Genomic DNA, 22,259 nt, shown 5'->3' on the forward strand with positions numbered 1-22,259 from the left:
TGAGCCTACCAACTTGTATAATGTTTTTATCAGGTTTCTTCCTTCTGAGGATCAGCTCAACCAGGGCCAGTGAGACGGCTCGGTGTGGAAGGGTACTTGGCAAACCTGATGACATGAGCGATCCCAGGGTCCATGTGGTGGAAACAGAGAACCTAATCTTTCCAAATACCTCCTTACTGAATATGTCCTTTTCTAGGCTGAACTCTCTTGGATAACTGGCTTCTAGAAAACCCTCAGCATGCACCACAACGTCTTGTTTCTGCAACAACTAAGACAAGTTTTCGTAGAGGAATTCTTTTGAAGAATAATTGCTAAAAAAAACAATCCCCAACTCTCTAACCTCCATCAATACTTTGAGCTAGAGATGTGGAATATTCTAGTTCCCCAGAGGAAGTGACAGTGAACTACAGTTGGTGTCCTCACATAGAGATCCATTGTGACAGTCCCCATGGCCCACACAGATGAATCATTGATTAAAACCATGAGCAGCGAGGACTTCCTGAACTTATTTTCTTCCCTTTTAGTCATTTTTTTTTTAATGTCTGGGAGCTAAAGTTACTTGCTGTGCAATTTAAAACTAAAAATATACGCGCTACAGACTTTGCGTTGCAGCCTCTCCTGCTGAGAGATCATGTGTGGGTGCAGTTTGCATGTCTGGACCGATCACGGGGTTGTTCGCTGCTTGAGGAGAGCGTCTTACGTCAGAATGTCTTACTTCAGAAAACTTGGCAGTCATTGGATGACTAGAGAACTGAGGTGGGCGTGGTGATTCATGGTAAGCACTTAGGAAGCTGAGACAGGAGGATTGTCATACGTTCAAGGTTAGCCTGTCTTACACAGATAGATGCTGCCTCAAACAACAGGCAAAACAAAAGAAGAAGTAAGGGGGAGGAGGAGGGAAAGGGAAGGAGAGGGGAAAGAGGAGGAGGACTAAGAAGAATCCGCAGCAGCAACAGCCGCCAGGTTGGAGGGACACGTCTAGGAACTTGTCCGTCTTCATTATAGGTAAGTGGAGGCTATCCTGGGCTACGAGACCCTGTCTCAAACAAAGCTAAGCAGAACAACAACAACTATAAAACTCTGCCTTCTCCCTAAAAGAAAGAGAGAGAGAGAGAGAGAGAGAGAGAGAGAGAGAGAGAGAGAGAGAGAGAGAGAGAGAGAGAGAGAACTTTTGGAACTAATCAAGACATTGAGTTGCCTTTGCCTTTAAAAATAATTTTAAAATATGTTCGTTGAAACAAAAAATAATATGGTCAGAACCGTGCGTCTATCAGAGTGACTGACAGATCAGAATTCACTGTGAAAATAGATTATTTTCCCTCCAAGAGAGTAAAGTTTTGGTTTTGGGAGTCAATCAGAAAACTAACAATTTAGACAGATGAGGAATCAACTTCTCTCTCTGAAACAGTGTATTTCTAATGATTTTTATGGACACTATAATAAGGATCTAGAAACAAAAGCAGGTATGGGTGGGTTTTTAGCAAGGAGACTGAAAAGAAATAATGGCATGAAATAAAGTAGGTTTCTTTCTTTCCCTTTCTTTTTAAACTGACAAGGTTCTCACTTCTTTTATGTCATGTGAAATAAAATTGATAAATGAAAAAAATCAGTTCGTAGTTTATTTCTTCAAAACTGGCTGTTATCTTTGTGGCTAAAACGTAGTCATAGATCTAGGCATGTGTCTCTTTTTTCTATGTTGTAGCAAGATACAACACTTTATACACACGTTTCCCAGCCACCCAGTGATTGCACTATGTGTAGCTATGATGTTAAACTTAAGCCCAAAGAAGTGAGCACTGTGATTACAGTCATCAGGAGGCAGGGAGGCAATCTGGAGGTAGGACGCCTACATAGTGAGTTCTGTGCCAAGCAGGGATACATAGCTACATCCTGTCTCAGAAAACCATAAATCAAGACAGGAAACATTAAATGACATCTCTAGCATGTGTGTACGGTTCTAGGAATTGAACTCAGGGCCTTATGCAGGCTGGCCAATCATCAGTGAGCTACATTCCCACTCTCTAAGATTAGGTTTTAATGATAAAGTCTCATGCTTTGCTGATGTTGATACAAAGGGAACTTGTAGAAGAAAGTCTGGGGCTTATGATTCCAGAGGATTAGAGTCCACGATGGCAGAGCAGAGGTATCAGGTGACAGGGGCTGGAGCTGCAGATGAGAGCTTACATTTTGATCCACAAGCAGGGAGCAGAGAGCATGCTGAGAATGAGAGGATTCTTTTGAAACCTCAAAACCTGTCCATGGTGACACATAACATGGCCACACCTCCTAATCCTTTCCAAACAGGTCCGCCAACTGTGGCCCAACCATTCAAATACACGTGTCTGTGGGGTCCATTCTCACTCCAAGACTATTCATTTTGTGTTATTGAGGTTGGCAACCAGAGTCTCACACAGGCTAGGCAAGAGCATTACCTACCAGTGGCTACATCACTCAACCTGTTACCACTTAAGGAAACTGAGCCTCTAGGCACAGGCCAGTAATTCTAGCTGCTTGGGAGGCTGAGGTAGGAGGATCACAGGTTCAAGCCTCAGGTACAGGATGAGTTCAAGGTCAGTTACCAAAAAACTGTCTCAAAAAAAAAAAAAAAAAAAAACAAAAGCAAAAACAAAAACAAAAACAAAAACAAGAGTGGGCATACAGCTCAGTGACAGGAGTGCTGCTATTGGCTCCTGCTTCAGTGTTCTCACCCAATCGGTAAGCTTTTTCTTATTGTTCCTAGGATCGCTTCTCCAGAAATCCCTCCCCTCTGTTCTGGGGTGACCGACTCCAGGCACAGCTTCTGTTGTAAGGGTATGGGTCTAGGTTTGTGTGCGTGTGTTTTCACCTCAGCCTAACTCACTGCTGCTACCCAGGCACCTGGTAACAGATACACTCAGTTACTTTTAGTGATATTGGTAAATACGTGAAAGTTGAAAGGAAAACATTCTCAGAAGGTGGAGATGCAACAGAGCCATGTAGTCAAAGTCGGCAATGAGGTCTGGTTCGCAATCACAGATTACGCCTAGCTTTTCCACAGGATATGCGGAAGTAGACACCAGGGACCTGTACAATTAGTTCTGGAAAGAACTTGCCTTAACCCAGCCTCTGCCTTTCATCTCAGCTGAAGAGTCTCCCTGGACCCGTAATAGACAAGAATATAAAAGCATCATTCTTTCTCATCCCATCCTGTTTACTCAGCAAACCCAGCATCCGCCTAGGCATCAGCCCACACGTCCTCTATAATAAGGGTTAGGAGACGTTGGGCTCGCCCAGCATGGCTCCTGCTTCTATCTCTCCTCCGGCAGACTTCAGCCAGCAGCCAGAATTCACCAGTGAAAGGCTCTGTCTATCTTGGATCTCCAGGGGAGGTGACACCCGGACTTCAGTGCATCAGATCCAAATTGCCTCGAATGTTCTCAAGCCATCAGGAAGCTCACTTAGAATTCAGTCCTCATCTGGAGAGAGTCAGAGGCACATTGAGGGAGGAGTTAGATCTACCATGACTGGATGGACACGGGGCCAGATTTGGCATCTCGGAAAAGGCGGTGAAACAGACCCACCCTGGAGCCTCTCAGTGAATCAACGCACTGTATTCCACCAAGAAGAACTTCTCCCTTCAGCTCTGATTCCTGCCCCGAGGAGCCATCTGTACTTTGAGGGTACGCACACAGGACAGATAACTCACTGTGGCTCTGGATCATCTTGCTCAGCCCCGAATGAATGACCCTTTCATAAACGGTGGGGTCCTGTGGACTTATGGGCTCACCAGACCCTAGCTGGGGGAGGAACCCTAATAGCAGAGAGATTGACACAGATATAAAACCTTTTATCCTCTCTTCTCTTCAATTCCCTTCCTCCCCCACCTCCTTTCCCTTTCCTTTCTTCCTATCTTTGTTATGGTGACGAAATGTTTTTCCTTTTGTCTTGAGATGGGCCTCATTTTATAGCCCAGGTTGACCTCACATCCATGATCCTCCTATTTCAATCTCCCAAGTTCTGGAATGACAGGAGTGAGCCACCAAACCCCATTTACGGTGATAGTGTTTAATGCTCCAGTGTAATATAATAACCGGAAGCACAGTGTTACTCTTCTCAGGATCTCATGCCTATCTTTCTAATAGACTAAAATTCTAAGTAAGGGCCTCAGAGACATGACTTGGTGCCTGAGGGTACTTGCTGCTCTTCCAGAGGACTTGAGTGCAGTTCCAGCATCTACCAGGCGGTTCACAACTGCCTGTTGTGAATTCCAGCCTCAAGAGATGTGATAATCTCTTATGGCCTCCTCAGAGACCTGAACTTTCACACACATATCCACACACAGGCACACACACACACACATACACACACACATACACTTTAAAAAATAATAAAAATTTGTTAAAAGTGCAATTAGTTGACGGGGATGAAGATCAATAGTTGAGTATTTGCCTTGCACACACTCAAGGCACCTTGAATTTTGCTCACAATACTGGGGAAGCCTTTTCAGATTATGCTGGGAGTTTGGGTTTGATGTGGGGAGGTCACATTAATTCTTTCAGTAGAGAAGAAGTCCTAATGAGTTCATGACTGAATAGTGTGAAGGGTGCATTTCCTTGCTGTCTAAATCGAGGAGCATCTTGACTGAAAAGAAAAGGCAAAAGAGATGCTGGGAGCCGGGGTGCATGGTTACTATTCCAGAATTTGCGTGTCAGAGGCAAGTGGATTGCTATGAGTTCAAGGCCAGCCCGGGCCACATAAGTCAAACCCTGTCTCAAGGAAGAAGGAGGACAAGGAAAATGCACTGCAGCAGCAACAGCAGCTACCCGGTGTTGGCACAGGCCTCGAAGCCTAGCACTTGGGAATTATAGGTAGGAGAGGGGTCAGGAGTTCAAGGCCACTCTCCGTCAAATACACCAGTCTTTGTACAACCCAAACAAAAGAAGCAAAGCAAAGAGCAAGAGCATGGTTGCGCAGGCACTTATGAGGGTGAGAAATGAAGAACACAGGTTGGAGGCCAGCCTAGGGAACATAGTAAGTTCCAGGCCAGCCAAGACTACATAAGGAGACCCTGTCTCAAACAAATAACCAACCAACCAAACAAACAAACACCCTCATTGCACTGAGTGGCTGTTAAGTAAGGAAACTTTTCCCAGGGTGAAGGATGTATCCAGAATATTTCCCATACTCCATTCCCATCTCCTTTCTCATCCTTTTCCTGTTAGCCCTCTCAGTTACCCAGACAATTTAGCTTCAATTTTTCATGTTACATGTATACACATGGCTTTATGTATGTGTATGTATGTAACTATACATATATATTATATATGATATCCTACATCTGTATAAAATTTTGGAATCAGGGGTCCTCAATGAGTAAGGTTCTGAGCGAATGTGTACTGTGGACACATTGTGACATAGCTATGTCTGTGGACACATTGTGACATAGCCATGTCCATGACACCAATGCCTCAGCTCCATGGGAATGGACAAGCCTTAGCCAGGAGGTGTTCCAGAGGTTGTGACAAAGTTTCTTTAGGACTGAGTATGACTTAGTAACTAATGCAAAGACAAACAACAACAGCGTCTTCCTCCTCCCAGATATTTACAGCCGGAGACTGCTCAACTACAAAGACCTACTGTGGAGACTAAACTCCCCCTGTGTTGTACCCAATAAGCAACTGAGGTTCCAGGCTGCTGCTGGCGGTGGGCGCTCTGTTTTCTTCATAGCCTCACCACCCCTAGTCAGGGTTCTAAGATCCAAGTCATATGGGTCTCGGTGAACTGCATATGAAAATTAAGCCAGTCTCAGAAAAGATACTTTCTAAGTGTGAGTCCAAGAAAAAAATTTTTTTAGAGACATGTCTCATGTAAGCCAGGCTGACCTCTCAGTAAGGATGACTGAATTACTCATTTTTCCTGCAGTTCTCCCAACAACAGTAACAACAACCACAGCAACAACTACGCAGACACACACACACACACACACACACACACACAGACACACACACACACACACTCTGAGGATATGGTGGCAGAAACCTGTAACTAACCTTTGGGAGACTGCGACAGTAGCATTACAAGTTGGAGACCTAAACTCCTTGGTGACTTTCAGACCTGTCTGGGCCACAGAGGGAGAATTGGGTCTTTTATGTATTTTTTTTTGTTTGCTTACTTATTTACTTTTACTTTTAAATATACTTTTATTGTGTTTGTGCCACACGTGTCCCTGTGCTTACCGAGCACAGAAGCGTGTGCTGGATTCCCTAGAGAAGGAATTACAGGTGCTGGTGAGCAGTTAGGTGTGGGTGCCGGGATTACAGCTTGAGTCCTCTGGAGTAGAAGCCAGCACTCTTAACCATTAAGCCGTTGTCTTAGGGGTTCCATTGCTGTGAAGAGACACTGTGACCAAGGCAACTCTTATAAAGGTTATTTAATTGGGGGCTGGCTTATAGGTTCAGAGGTTCAATCTATCATCATCATGGCAGGAAGCATGCCATTGTCCAGGCAGACATGGGACTAGAGAAGGAGTTGAGAGTTCTACATCTTGATCTGAAGGCAGCCAGGAAGAGTATCTCCTCTGTCCTGGGTGGAGCTTGAGCATAAGGCCTCACTGCTTACCTCCACAGTGACACATTTCCTCCAACAAGGTAAGCCCATTCCAACAAGACCACATCTTCTAATAGTGCCATTTCCTATGGGCCAAGCATATATAAACTACCACAACTATCTATCTATCTATCTATCTATCTATCTATCTATCTATCTATCTATCATTGATCTATCATTATCTATCATCTATCTAATCTATCATTATGTATCGTCTATGTATCTATTATCTATGTATCTATCATCAATCTATCATCATCTATCATCTATCTATCATCAATCTACCATTATCTATCTATCTCTATCTATCTATCTATCTATCTATCTATCTACTATCTACCTATATCTATCTATCTATCTATCTATCAATCATCTATATCTATCTATCTACCTATATCTATCTATCTATCTATCATCTATATCTATCTATCTATCTACCTATATCTATCTATCTATCTATCTATCTATCTATCTATCTATCTATCTATATCTATCTATATCTATCTATCATCTATTTCTATCTATCTATCTATATCTATCTATCTATCTATCTATCTATCTATCTATCTGAAGTGGAGTGTCATGCAGTCAGCTCAGGCTAACCTTAAACTTTCTACGTGGATGAGGTTTTCTTGAGTTCCTGATCCTCTGTGTCTGCTTCCTGAGTACTGAGATTACCAGAGTATGCCACTACACTTGACTGAGACTCTGTTTCAAAAAACAAAACAAAACAAAAACACACTACCACCACCACCAACAACAACAACAAAACCACAATAACTAATAAATATAAAGAAGGACTGAGGGCAGAACTTAGCGGTAGGGTGCTTACCTGTTATGTGCAGGTTCTTAGACTCAATCCCTAGTTTTGTAATGAATGGGTCCTTTAACTATAGAATAAAAACTAAAACAAAGCTAAATATCTGGACTGAGTGTTATCCATCCTTATGATTGACTCAGGCCTGTGCCACAGAAAACCAAGAGAAGATGGTCCAGGACCTAGCAGTCAGCAGATGCTTGGCAGTAGGATGGGGCAGCCGAGCTGAAGACAAAGGTGAGAAAATGCCCTTCTCTTTCTGACACACACTTTTGGAACTGATAGGTTGTGGGAAGGCAGGAGGCCAAACAGTTCTAAAATCTGCACATAGGTTTCCTTACCTCATGCCTACCCAAAGCCTCTATTAAAGACTGAGAAAATAGCTCGTGTTTTATAGATTTGGGGTTCAGAGTTTCTGGGGTTTGCTTCTTCTTCAAGTCCTCACACAAAGGCTGCCTTCCGGTGTGTGCAGACCTCTGTTGCCTCTGCAGATCCTTTTCTTACATTCAGTAGCTAGCAACCCTCAGCCCTCATTCATAAAGTCCAATTAGAAGACAAGAAATGTCAGGAGCAGACTCTGCAAGAGGGAGCAAATAGACCCACACATTGTGACTTCCCTCAGAAGGCCATGCGTTTCCTCTGGGCTTGTTTTCAGTCCCATTGTCAGATGATTACATGGTCTTTTATAATTTCTCATCTACAGAATGGAGCTATTTGCTTGTGGATTTATTTGAAAGACACAGGCTTATGCAAAAGAAAAACAGAATCATGGTGAGGTAGAATAATATTTCAGGGTAGTTTTTCTCAGCTTGCCTTTTTAAAAAAAAAAAAGAACACACTAAGAGAATATAATTTGTAATATCAGCTCTTCAGAGATTTGAAACAAGTAGATATGCCATTAATTCAGCCTTAACATTATATATGAGTTTGTCATTCATATAATTACCCTTATCAGTGCTGTAATTCATTTTCATATAAAAAGGAGCACTCTTACATGCATTTTGTTTTCAGGGTGTATGCAGTCCATGACTTCATTTTGACAATATTCCTTTTAATAGTGTGAAGCAAGAAAGTGTGGTCTATTGAGTGCCTTCACATGCATAAGGCCTCACTTTCTTGTAATGTCCCTGAAATCTGAAAGAGGTTGAATGGCCTTTGGTTTCCTACCTGACACTGCAGCCCTAACCCTGTGTGTATCTTCTTTCTCTGGCCTTTAGACTTTTTCTTGCCCATTTTTAGACTCAGCTCAAGGTCCCCTCATTATTGAAACCTTCCTCTAGCAAACTAAGTGATTTCATTACCTTAAGCCAAAACCAATTATCCAGTCAGAGAAAGGGCTCAGCGGGCTCTGCAGGCAGCTCACACAAGTCTGACAGACTGAGCTCGATCCTTGGAACTGACACTGAAGCAGCCAGGTGTGGTGCTCTGGTGGTAGTGGTGGTGTCTGCAGTAAATCTGTTCTCCTAACGTTCCTAGACTGAGGTAGAAGGTGGAGACAGAGGTGCCTGGAAACTGGAGGATGGGGTGACAGCTAGCCCGGAGTATCTAACACAGAAGCAATGAGCCATAGCCCCAAAGTTGTCCTCTTACCTTCACACAGGCTTACTCACATTCACACAGTATACACAGTTTCATGGAAAACTGAAATTCTAGTCCTTTTTTCGAGATGTCCATAGCACATTCATACAACATTGTTACAAAATTCTGCTAGCCTTGTTAAGTCTCAAATGAACTTTTTTTTTTTTTTTTTTTGAAGTATCTTTGCAACCCAGCACTTAGGAAGGAGAGACAGGTGGATCTCTGAGTTGGAGGCCAGCCTGGTCAGAGCAGTTCCAGGACGATCAGATACACAAGAAAAACCCTGTAGGGAAAAAACAAACAAACAAACAAACAAACAAACAACAAAGCAAACGGTATTTTTGCAGTCTTGCTGTCAGAATGTACGGAGGTCCCAGATGGCTACATAGTATCACATAGGACTGGTTACTCATTCATTGCTCGTGTTTCACACAGGGTCTTGCCTGGAGTGGCACATGTAACCCAGAAATCTAACTTCCTCAGTCCATGGAGTGCATTATTACAGGTGTGTACGGACACCTAGCCTGCACTCTTATGCCAGGTCAGCTCTATCTACGGGGCTTTTGTTTGTTTGTTTTAAGATGGGAGTGTCCCAGCGACTGTACCTCTTCAAATAAATTTGTCTACTCTGGCTAATTAACTTATGCATTCATTCATTCATTCATTCATTCACTCACAAATCTCAGTTAGCCCACCCAGGCCTTGAACTTTCTGTATATCTGAGACTAGCCTGTAACTACTGGTCCTTTTGCTCTGACTCTTGTGTGCTGGGACAAAGGACACATGTCACCAAGTCTACACTGATTTTACTTTAATACATGAGAAATAGTTGCACATTATAAAAGAGAAAAAGAAGTTAGGTGTGACTACATATACCTTTAACCTGAATACTTGGGAAGCAGAGGCAGGCAAATCTTATGATTGAAGGCCAGCCTGGTTTAAGTAACAATCCCCTCTCCATACCCCACTTCCAGGCCCTGCATGCCACACCCCCAAACCAACCCGGCTCCCCAAACCTAAGAACAGTTTTCCACTAAGAAGGGTCTAGGCCTTTTTGGTAGAATTCATTTGCCAGTAAGGATGTGTGGTTGTGTCTGATGCCTAGACCAATGCATTTGTTCCTGGATGCTAAACCCAAAGGTCCCAGTGCTTGAGCAGTCAGTGTTCTTTCCGAGTTCACACTCCTGCACTTCAGCCTTTCTCCAGGATTCCTTCTGCCTTCACCCATGGGCTGTGCGAAGAATGGCTATTGTCATTTCCCATGATGCCAAAGGACCTGACATCCAGCACTTGAGAGCTGAGGAAGAAGAATCTTGGGTTCAAGGACAACCTGAGAAATGAAATAAGGCTGGTCTCTAAAAATAAAACAAAATGAAACCTAACAAACAACCAAACCAACAAACCACAAGAGCAAACCCTGCTTTTATCTAGTTATGGCGGCTCTGACCTGTAATCACAGCCCTAGGGAGGTGTTCAAGGTCACCCTTAATTACTTTGGCAGTTGCAGGATAGCCTGGGCTATATAAGACCTTATCTAAAAAGAATCAAAAGAACCAACCAAACAAGTTGTTAACTTTTTCAAGAGAGGGAATAGGAAATGTAGAGGGAGAGAGAAAGTAAGAAAGAAGGAGCAGAGCCCCAGGGGGTTCTGGGAAGGGTTCCTTGAGTCTGGGTTGGGGTCCTGCATGAGCAAGGCATGCATTTGGGAAGAGAGGCTGGACTTCAGTGTTAGAGAGCATAGAAGCACTTGGCATATGCTTGCATAGGAGGAGAAGTCAGTACAGGTTATTGAATGTTACAATATGCGGGGGATTTCAAATTGCAAGGGCAGGGGAGATGGCTCAGTGGTTAAAAACAGTTGCTTCACAGTCTGACATATTTGACCCATGAACCTACATAAAAACCTTCATCCAACAGTGGAAGTTGGCTCAGGGGCCACCTAGCCTGGAGTATGCAGAAGCAACAAGAGAGACAGAGCCTGCTTCAAAACAAGGTGGGACGAGACAACTCTAGAAAAGTCCTCTGACTTCTATACTTGTGCTCTGGCATTCATTCTCACTACACACACACACACACACACACACACACACACACACACACACGCACACACACGCACACACGCATGCATGCAAAATTGTCCTTCCTCTTCCTAGAGATGCTATGAGCCCTGAAAGGTTAAAGTTCATCTTGAATCTCTGTAGGGAGTAGCACATAATGCCTATCAAGCTGAAATGTTAAATAAATGTGATGGGTACGTACAAGAACTCACCGACATTCTCATGGGAAATAGCATAGACAAAAACAGAACAAAAATCTCAGTGATTTTTTAATCCTCTCACCTGGCTTCCCATCATCTTTCTTTGCCAGCTAACACGTGTGTGCCACTTTGAACAGTTGTATGACATCGGAAGCTAAACGACTCATCCACATGATGCCCATACAAGGGTCTCCCTTTATCCGTGGAGACCGCAGAGACCTGCAGACAAGGCCTGAGACTGTGAAATATACCAGGTGTATGAAGGAAGAGTAATTGATTAGATACAATAAGCCTACAACTCACAGAAAAAAATAACGTATTGTAACAAAATTTACATGGATGTGATCCTGGCTTCCTTCCTTGCATCTTATTGTTCTATACACATCCACAATCTCCAGCTAGTTACAGGAAAATGAACTGACAGAGAAGGAGACATAGAGAGGGAAAAGGGAGATGGCTCTGTGACCTCTGAATTGGAATTCTGTGGGATAAATGAAAGTATACTTTTGTTGTTGTGTTACCTTGCCATCACAGACATTTATGCTGCTTCCTTTCCTTTCCTTTTTGAAACAATGTCTCAAGTAGTCTATTGTCCTAAGTGAGAAGGTAGGCTCCTGTAGTTGTCATAAGGAAGTATATTTTAGCTTGTCAATTGGTGGCACATGGTTTTAATCCCAGCACTTGGGAGAGGCAAGCAGATCTCAATGACTTTGAGGCTACCCTGGTCTACAAAGCAAGTTCCAGGACAGCCAGGGATACATAGAGAGACACTGCCTCAACCCCTCCCCACCCTGCTATATGTTTTCTTATGCTGAGGGTCATCACACAAGGTTCACAGTTTAACTTCCTATGTCCTAAACCTATCTCCCCAAGGCTGCTCACCGGTGTGACCGACTTAACCAAAGATCAAGTCCATTCTTTGGTGAGACTTTATTTTTCTTTTCTTTTTCTTTCTTTTTTGATTTTTTTTATTTTACTGGATATTTTTTTATTTACATTTCAAATGTTATCCCCTTTCCCAGTTTCCTCTCCAGAAACCCCCTATTCCCTCCCCCTCCCCCTGCTTCTGTAAGGGTGCTTCTGTGCTCCCCCACCCACTCCCTCCCACCTCCCCCCCCCCCAGGCATTCCCTTACACTGGGCATCAAGCCTTCACAGGACCAAGGACCTCTCCTCTCACTGATGCCTGACAAGGGCCCGCAACTGCTACAAACGCGTCTGGGGCCATGGCTCACGCCTTGTGTACTCTTTGGTTGGTGATTTAGTCCCTGGAAGCTCTGGGGTGTCTGGATGGTTGAGTGCACCACACACATGCAGATGCACAGGCACTCACACGCTCATGCACACACGCACACACACATATGCAGGCACATTTATGCACACACATATACATACACAGTTAAGTTCTGCATATGATGGAAAATACAGTGTTTGCCTTTCTGAGTCTGGCTTATTTCACTTAACCTAAGGATCCTCCTCCGTACCATCCATTTTCCTGCAAATGTCATCATTTAACTTTTTTAATGGCTGGATAAAATTCCTCTGTGGATATGTGGCAAATGTTCCTTATCGGCCAGCATCTGTTTCCTTTTCCCATTCCTTTCTTTCTTCAGTTACACTCAGTGTGGGGGTGGATGGGATGGGGAGGTGAACCAGGGCATCCGTGTAGAGCTCAGAGGACAACTATTAGAGTTAGTTCTCTCCTTCTCCCAGGAGGGTCCTGGGGATGCCCCAGGGGTCCTCAGGCTTGGCTATGATGCCATCACCTGCTGAGTCATCTCAGGGGACCACACTTGTTTTCCTGATGACAGTCATTCTGACTGAGATGTATTCGTTTTAATTTGTACTTCACTTCTGGATCTTGGTGCTGAAAGCTGCATTTCTTCTGCAGAGTCCTCTGTCCACTTCCTTGGCCCATATATTTGTTATTTCTTTTTTTATTTTTTTAAGGTGTGTACTTGCTTACTTTTTTCAGTCTTCATATGTCCTGCATATTAATCCCTTTTAGGGATGTGCAGGAAATACCATATATCTATAGACTTGACCTAAGGAACAAAATCTTATTTCTTTATAAATCTCGAGCAAATGAATTTGCCGTCTGGGTTAGAGGAGATTTTAAAGCATGATCATTCATTTGTTTGTACAGAGATTAAACCCAACTCCTCATATATACCAGCCAGACACCCTACCATTGAGCTGCCTGCCCTGACCTTTTGTTTCAAGACAGTGTATAACTGCATTGCTTGGGCTGACCTAGGACTTACTGTGTAGTTCAAAGATCAGGGGTTAAAGGTTAACTTCAACTGCATAGCAAGTCTGAATCTGTCTCAGCTACATGAAAAGACCTGTTCCAAGGTTAAAATTAAACTTAGCTGAAATAAAATAAAATAATGAAATTTAAAAACCTGGAAAAAAAGCTCAGAGCAGTCCAGAAAACGGTTGGTAGTGACAGCTCTGATTTCAGTCCCCGGCACCTGTGTAGGCACACACATTGCATCCCTACACCCCAACACCTAGAAAAACAAACCACAAAAATTAACCACATCTCACTCTTTGTAAAATGAAGGCAAAATGAATTGTTGTTGCTGCTACTGACATAGCAACAGTGAGATGTAGTCTCACTATGTAGTCCAGGCTGGTCTGGAATGCACAGCAATCCTCCTGCTTCAACTTCCCAATGGTTGGTATGATGGGCACGAACCAGTCCATCTAGCTGAGTTTCTCATTAGTTTTGTTTTTGTTTAAAAGTTTTTGAAGTTGGCTGTGGTGGCATTCACTATCACGCCCAGCACTTGGAAGGCACAGGTAGGTAGATGGATGTAAATCTGAGATCAGCAAGGCTTACATAGTCACTTCCAGGCCAGTCAGGAAGAGAGAGATCCTGTCTTAGAAAGATACTTTTTTATATGTTTGTTTTGTGTGCCTGTGTGTGTTGTATATGTGTGTGTGTTGTGTATATGTATGTGTGTGTGAGTGTATGTTTGTGTGCTGTGTATGTGTTTGTCTTGTATGTGTATATATATATATATATGTGTGTGTGTGTGTGTGTGTTCTGTATATGTGTGTCATGTATATATGTGTCTAAGTGTGTATGTGCATGTACTGTGTATGTACATGTTATATACAAATGTGCATATATGTGTATATGTGTGTGCTGTATATGTGTGTATTTGTATGTATGTGGGTTGTATATGTATGTGGGTTGTATATATGTGTATATGTGTGTGTTGTGTATATATGTGTGTGTCTATGCATATGTGTATTGTATGTATGGATATTATATCTGTATGTATTGTTTATGTATGTATTGTATATGTGTGTATTATATGTGTGTATGTTGTTTAGGTATGTGTGTGTGTTTTGTATGTATGTGTGTATGTGGGGGCAGGGTCTTGTGTGACAGTGGAACTGTAAAAGCCTGCAGACAATGTACAGGAGCTGGTTCTCTTTCCACCATGTGGGTCTCAGGGATTGAACTCCGGTTGTCAGGGTTGCTGGCAAGCATTTTTACTCACTAATCCATCTTGATAGGCTGTGTCTTGTCATTGTTAGAAAGAATTTTGAATTTTGCTGGCCTTAAATTTTGCTGTTGTCTCCCTGTCTCTGGCTGGCCTCCTGCGTGCTGGGATTATAAGTGAACACCATCATGCCCACCATGACATACTCAAAATCAGGTACAGTGAGTGTAGTTTCAACAACTGTTTATCTATTTTATCTCAAGAATGAGAAGAGTGGGGCTAGAGAAGTGACTCAGGGGTTAAGAGCACTGGTTTAAGTTCATTTCCCAGCAACCACACCGTGTCTCACAACCATCTATAATGGTATCCATTTCCCTCTTCTAGCATGCGTATGTACATGCAAAAATGTACTCGTGCATCTAAACAAACAAACGAACGACAGGAAGAGCTCTGAGGTCCCCAACATGAGCCAACGATGAGTGTTTCGATAGAAATGCCAGCTACTCTGCTTTTGCCATTAGACAATATATACACGTGTGATCAGCACATCGTATCTCATAAGTACACATATTACCCTGTGAGATAAATACTTTAAAAATAGACATTTGGCTGCCAGGGCTACATAGTGAATCCCTACCTGGTATATGTGTGTATATGTATGTGTGTGTGTTGTGTGTATGAATGTATGTGTTGATTATGTGTGTGTCGTGTATATGTGTGTTGTGTATATGAGTGTGTGTGCTGTGTATGTGTATGTTGTGTATGTGTGAGTTGTGTATGTGCGTGTTATGTGTTAGCATTCTGTCTAAGCTCCACCCATACAGTCACCTGGCAACAGCCAAGTATGCCTGACACTGTAAAAGGGGCTGCTTGCCCCCTCCTCACGCTCTTGCTCCTCTCTAGCTCTCTCTTGTCCTCTTGCTCTTACTTTCTTCCGTCTTTGTTCCCTCTGTCCCTATTCCTTTCCCCCCTTCTCTCCATGTGCTCATGGCTGGCCTCTACTTTTCTATTTCTCTCTCTCTCTCTCTCTCTCTCTCTCTCTCTCTCTCTCTCTGACCTACTACTCTCTTAACTCCCCTCCCCATGTCTTGAATAAACTCAATGGTCCCTCAGTGGGAAGGGATGTCTCAGCACGGGCCCGCAGAGGCACCCCTTCTCCCAGACCTCCATAGAACATATCCTCCTTTATCTTTTTATCATCACAACATTGTGTATGCGTGTATGTTGTGTATGTGTGTGTTGTGTATATGTGTGTGTGTGTGGTGGGTGAGGTGTACATTTGAACTAGAGTGATGGCTCAGAAGTTGAGAGGCCACACTGCTCTTGCAGAAGACCCAAGTTTAGTTCTCAGCACTCATGTGAAACAGTTTCAACTCCATATGCAGACATATAACCATAAATAAGAACATATTTCATTAAAACAATAAGAAAACATTTGAAAAAGTAGGATCTTTTCTTCTAGTTTATCCTTTGGGGTTTTCTTTGAGGCAGTTACTCAAGTAGACCTTGAACTCTAGATCCTTCTGCCTCCACTTTGGAGCTCTGGGATAACAGGGGAGTGTTGCCACACCTGGTTTATGCAGAACTAGGGTTAAACCAGGGGCTTGGTGCCTGCTAGGCTAACACTCCAGCTACTGCACCCAGCCCAGCCCTGAAGCTTAATTTTATCATTAGATGTGGAATCATTGTATCAGCAGGTCTGAATATCTCCAGAGAGGACACTCTGAAGTACTGTACGCCACATCACGTGGCTGGACAGCTAAATTACAGGTACACTGGCAAACAAAAAAATTCAGACATGCAGCGGGATATGTGGTGCAGCTCAGGAGGCAGAGCCAAGTTGACCCTGGTCTACAGAGTAAGTTCCAGGGTAGCCAGGGCTACACAGAGAAATCCTGTCTTGAACCCTCCTCCCCCACCAAAAAAAACCAAAAAAATCAGACATGCTCTGTCAGGCTGCCTCAGTTAATGGTATCCCCATTAGGTTTACCAGTCCTAAATTAATCCCTACTTAAATCTTTCCTTGGGTGCTAGTTTGAGTCATGGATCTTATCACCAAAGATGCCCTGAGGAGGACCTTGGAGGGGTCTTCTAACCCTCCCTTTTGGAACAAAGAGTGGCGTTTTGCATTTCAATCACAGGCGAGGGGACTCGCCCAGTAACTCTCTGATCTCTCTCTCTCTCTCTCTCTCTCTCTCTCTCTCTCTCTCTCTCTCTTTGAGATTCATCATCTCTGCCTGCGAAGAAAGCAAGCTCTGAGTCTCTGCTTTCTTCTTTCCCTCTGCAAGGAAAAGAAAGTTCTTGAACAGCACTGCTGCGCTGGTACTGGCGGTAGGAGCCAGCACACACTTTACACAATCCAGTTTCTACTTGCATAATCTATGACAGGAAAAAGGAGAGTGACATTTGCACCTAATCCTCCAAGGGGTCATGGCTGAGACAGCAAACAGCAGAGGGAACACATTGCCATGTCCCTTCCCGTGGGTACACAAAGCACAGAGAGAGTCATTCGACAGCTACCTAAGAGATCTCCTACGCTGCGACCCGACCCTCTAGTTCCTCCTGTTGTGGTGACACCTCAGCCATAAAATTATTTCTGTTGCTACACAACTGTAATTTTGCTGTTGTTATTAATCATAATGTAAATATCTGAGATGTGATCCCTGTGGGGGTCGCGACCCACAGGTTCATAACTGCCGCTTTACTAAGTAAAAAGCTTTGCTGTCCATTCCGGGTAAACTGAGTTGGATCCTTGGAACCCATGTAAAGATGTAAGGAGGGAACCTACCCTACAGAGTTGTCCTCTGACCTCCCCCACAGGTCATGCTATGTGCACACGCACACACTCAATATGATAATAATCTGTATGAATGTATGTCTACATATTATATATACATATATGTATATATGCATACACAGACAAAAAATACACACACATATACACACACATACACACACATATGTAAAGAGCCTTTTAGCTATATAATCCTTAAACAGAAACAATTACCAACATAAGACCACATTAAAGCTGGAATTCTAGGTATGGGGTGCAGAGCTGCAAGGGAGGTATGGGGTGAAGATAGGTGGGGGAGGGGAGTTAGGGGCAGATGGTCACAGGGCTGCGAAGCACAGGGGCGTGGCAACACAAAGGCTTGCTTACTTTAGCCTAGTGACAAGCTGCTCTGTTGGCATCTGTCTCAGCACACAGGTGACACTTCCTTGTTCCTTATTCAGATGAAGCCAGAGAGGCCATAGACTGGGTTAAAGCTTGTGGGAAGTGAGGGCACAGGCTCTTACTCTATGCCGAGGGCGACGAGGGCGAACCGCAAATGAGAAACCTCTTTTGTGTCATAGTCCAATAAAAGTTGAGAGATCTCCTTAGAGAAGCTTTATCTTGCAGTGTATGGTAATTAACACAGAGACCCTTGACTGAACGGTGTACAGAGAGAGAGAGAGAGAGAGACTTGGAACACTCCGCCCTAACCGGTAAGTCTTTATTAAGCTCCTCCCCTCGAGGCTCAGCGGCCTATGCAGAGGAGGAGATGGAAGACTGTAAGAACCATCGGTCCTGGGGTTGGGGATTTAGCTCAGTGGTAGAGCCCTTGCCTAGGAAGCGCAAGGCCCTGGGTTCGGTCCCCAGCTCCGAAAAAAAAAAAAAAAAAAAAAAAAAAAAAAAAAAAAAAAGAACCATCGGTCCTGGATGACTCCAAAGAAACAAAAGTCCCCCAGACACAATGGTCCCAATGCACACAAGCTCTCACAGAGACTAGGGTAGCGTGCACAAGACCTGCTCAGAATCAAGCCGGACACACTCTCAGGCCAAAGAAGGGGAAATGAGACAAGCTCCCACTCAGAGCCAAGAAGCTATTTGCAGCTGATAGCTGCTGAGAGGGAAAATCAGTTTTCTTCAATGGAGTGACACTGGGTATATCCGCCACACCCTAGGGTAGGCCCCCTGTGTAGGAGTCAACGTGGTCAATGCGGTACAGACGCAATGTGTCCTGTTTGCTTTTGGTTGTTTGTTTTTTCCACTTTGTTTTGGTTTATTTTTCTTGGTGTGTGTGTGTGTGTGTGTGTGTGTGTGTGTGTGTGTGTGTGTGTGTATGTATTTCCCTCTCCTCCTCCTCTTCTTCCTCCTCTTTTCAACTTCTTCCTCTTCCTTCTTTTTTCTTCCTCCTCTTCTTCCTCTTCCTTCTTTCATCTTTTATAAAACGGGGTTTCTCTGTAACCCTGGTTCTCCTGGAACTCACTCTGTAGACCAGGCTGGCCTCAGACTCACTGAGATCCTCCTGCCTCTGCATCCCAAGTGCTAGGATTAAAGAAAGGCATCACCACTGCCCAGCACTTTTTTTTTCTTTTTAAGAGAGAAAGAATATGAAGTTGTGTCAGCTGTGGGGAAGGTGTGTTTTGTTTTATTTGCGTGTGTGTGTGTGTGTGTGTGTGTGTGTGTGTGTGTGTGTGTGTGTGTGTGTTTCTGCTTTTTTTTTTGGTTTTTCTTTCTAAGAGAGAGAAAGAATATGAAGTTGGGCCACTGCTGGTTAGGGGTCGATCTGGAAGGAGTTGGGAGGGACAGCATATAACAGAGATACAGTGTATGAAGCAGGAAATAATGTAGGGTAGGTGCAGGAGCATGTGCTGCAGAGGCAGATGCAATCCAAGCTTCCGAGTTCCAGCCCAGCCAGAGCTACACAGTGAGACCCCATCTCAAAAAATAAGACTATCCACCTCTGAAAATAAACACGGTCCATGTGATGGTGGTGCACTCCTTTAATCCCAACGCTCAGGAGGCAGAGGCAGCTGAACCTGTGAGCGTGAGGCCAACCTGGTCTGCAGAACACGTTTCAGGTCAGCCAGGACTACACAAAGGAGTCTTGTCTCAAAAAAAAAAAACATTTTAAAATATGTATGTATGTATGTATGTAGGAATGTATGTATGTATGTATGTATGTATGTATGTACGGACGGACGGACGGAAGAGATGGCTCAGTGGTTAAGAGCACTTTAAGAAGTTCTGAGTTCAATTCCCAGCTCTCACATTTTGACTCACAACTGCCTAAAACGGGATCTGATGCCCTCTTCTGGTGTGCGAACATCAATGTAGACAAAGCACCCATATACATAAATAAGCTGCAAAAAAAAAATGATATTTGAAAGATAGAGAAATCTAACTTCTTTTAAAAATTGTTTTAGATGTATTTTAGATGTATGAATATGTGCCTAGATATGTGTGCACAGGTCAGAGGTGGGGTGTTGGATCCCTTGGAACTGGAGCTATGGATGGTTGTGAGACACCTCTGGGTGCTAGGAACCATTCGTTAGCAGGAGCAGCTGTGATCTTCTGAGTTAATACTGTGCCTCTTGTGAACTTCATTTTCCTTCCTTCCTTCCTTCCTTCCTTCCTTCCTTCCTTCCTCCCTCCCTCCCTCCCTCCCTTCCTTCCTTCCTTCTTTCCTTTCTACCTATCTTTCTTTTTTTCTTTTTCTCTTTTTGGTGGTTTTTTGAGACAAGGCTTCTCTCTGTAGCTCTGCCTGTCCTGGAACTCCCTCTGTAGACCAGGCTGGCCTCAAACTCACAGAGATCCATCTGCTTCTGCCTCCCAAGTGCTTACCAACTGAGGGAATGAGTTTTCACCTTCCACTATGTGGGGCCCAGGGATTAAACTCAAGTCATCAGGTTTGGCAGCATGAGCCACGGATATCCCTGTACCACTTTTTTGGACGTTTTAATTTAATTAATTTATTTATTAAGTGTCACTATGTTGCCCTTGAATGGTCTAGAACTTGCTACGTACACCAGGCTAGCGTCTGACTCACAGGAATCTGCCCGGCTTTGCCTCATGAGAATTGGGATTAAGTGCATGCACCACCAAACTGAACAATGGGATCTTGTTTTATGAATGTTTTAAAAACCATGCATGGCTATTATATTTTTCATACTTGATTTGTTTTTTTCTTTGTTTAACATGTTAATATAGGAGATTATGTAATTGATTTTCAAATACCGAACCTGCCTCGCATGCTTAGGTAAAAATGCAGTTACTCGTGTGACTTTCGTGGGACACATACATACGTCTTTTGTATGATATATATTACTGAGTTCTGTGTGTTAATAACATTTGTTGGATCATTTGATAATTGTTTTGGTGAGAATTTTCATGAGGGTTCTCGGTTTGTGGTTTTCTTCCTCCTTTTTCTTCTTGGTAGCAGAGTAATCCGAAGATGAATTGAGGAACTCTTTACCTATTTTTAAAATAGGATCATGTAGTTATTTATGTACATTTTGGAGACAAGGCCTTTCTGTACTTCTCTATCTGTCCTGGAACACATATGAGTCCCCCAAACTCCCAGCAATCCTCCTGCCTCTGCCTCCACACAGCTAGCGTTCTAGGAGGCTCAGCTATGTTCATCCATGTTACGATCTCACTTGGGATGGAGAGTGACTGGTTATCTTTAGGCTGTTTTGAGACTCCATATCTTAATTTATGAGTCAGGGAGGTCTCTGCTGGCCCCTGGGCTCCAGAGTTCCTCACTACTTGGATGGAGTCCCTGTCCTCTCTCAGGTCTTCAAAAGACAGCTCAGCCGTTGTCCTTTAATTACTGGTCTGGGAAATATCCTGCGTCTCCACCAGGCCTTCCCTGGACTTACCCAGTTGGAGGAAGGAGGAACGTTTTATCTCTGCCTGACAGTGTCTAAGTCTAGGACTTCTGGCTGTTTCTGCTGACCCTGGCGAAGGGTCTTGTTACTGGCTGGCAGGGGAGAAAACACCAGGTCCTTATTTGACATCCTCCCTTCTCTGGCCTGTCTCCTCCGCTGTAGAAGAGTGGCCTTGTCCTCCACTCTGGATGTGGTGCCAGCTTCCCTGTACTCTGCTTGGCATGAGAGAAGCAGCTATTATATGGATATCCTGTCTTACTGAGCTGCCTTTTCCTGCTCCTTTGGCAAGAGTCTGTAGGTTGGGCTGTTTTTGTGGGCACTGTGGTTCTGCCTTGGCCCCCATCTTCCTGGGTGAAAAGACCCTGTAGACTCAAGATCCCAGTCACCTGTGGGCCTGAAGTACCAGCCAAAGGGGAGGGGGGATGTCTAGCTGTGTAGCCCTGCTGACCTGGAATTTGCTGAGTGGATGAAGCATCTCAATTTTGTGGTTTGTGGACTCTTCCTGACTCTGCCTCTTTACATGCATTTGTTTTGCCTATCCACGAGTGTCCATGTGTTTCCTGTGCATTTCTGGTGTCAGTGAGAGAGGAGGACATAAGATCACATGGATCTCCAGTTGGAAGTTATGAGTCACTGTGTGGGTTCCAGGAACCAAACCTGGGTCTTTTGCAAGGGCAACAAGTGCTCTTAACTGCTGAGCCATTTCTCCAACCCCTTGTTTTTTGAGACAAGGTCTCATGCTGTAGCTCAGAATGATCTCCAACTCAAGGCAGTACTCCCGCCTTAGCTTCTTGGGTACTGAGGTGACAGGCATGAGTCAACATATCTCAATAAAGGCTTTTAGGAGTAATAGGGAAAAGTCTGTGGTGGTGTGAATGAGAATGGCCCCCATAGGCTCTTTCCACAGTGGA

The 22,259-nt window shown here is 43.8% G+C and overlaps 1 long non-coding RNA gene across 1 annotated transcript; it reads left to right on the top strand.

The window, feature by feature from the left end:
* The first annotated feature begins 794 nt into the window (after positions 1 to 794).
* LOC108350241 (uncharacterized) lies at positions 795 to 11,571 on the top strand. The gene is made up of 3 exons (XR_015677977.1): positions 795 to 1,005; positions 7,546 to 7,639; positions 11,348 to 11,571. It is a non-coding gene; the product is annotated as an uncharacterized LOC108350241 (long non-coding RNA).
* The last annotated feature ends 10,688 nt before the right edge of the window (positions 11,572 to 22,259 follow it).

This window comes from Rattus norvegicus, chromosome 2 (assembly GCF_021556685.1).
Source record: "Rattus norvegicus strain SHRSP/BbbUtx chromosome 2, alternate assembly SHRSP_T2T, whole genome shotgun sequence".
Taxonomy (NCBI): Eukaryota; Metazoa; Chordata; class Mammalia; order Rodentia; family Muridae; genus Rattus; species Rattus norvegicus.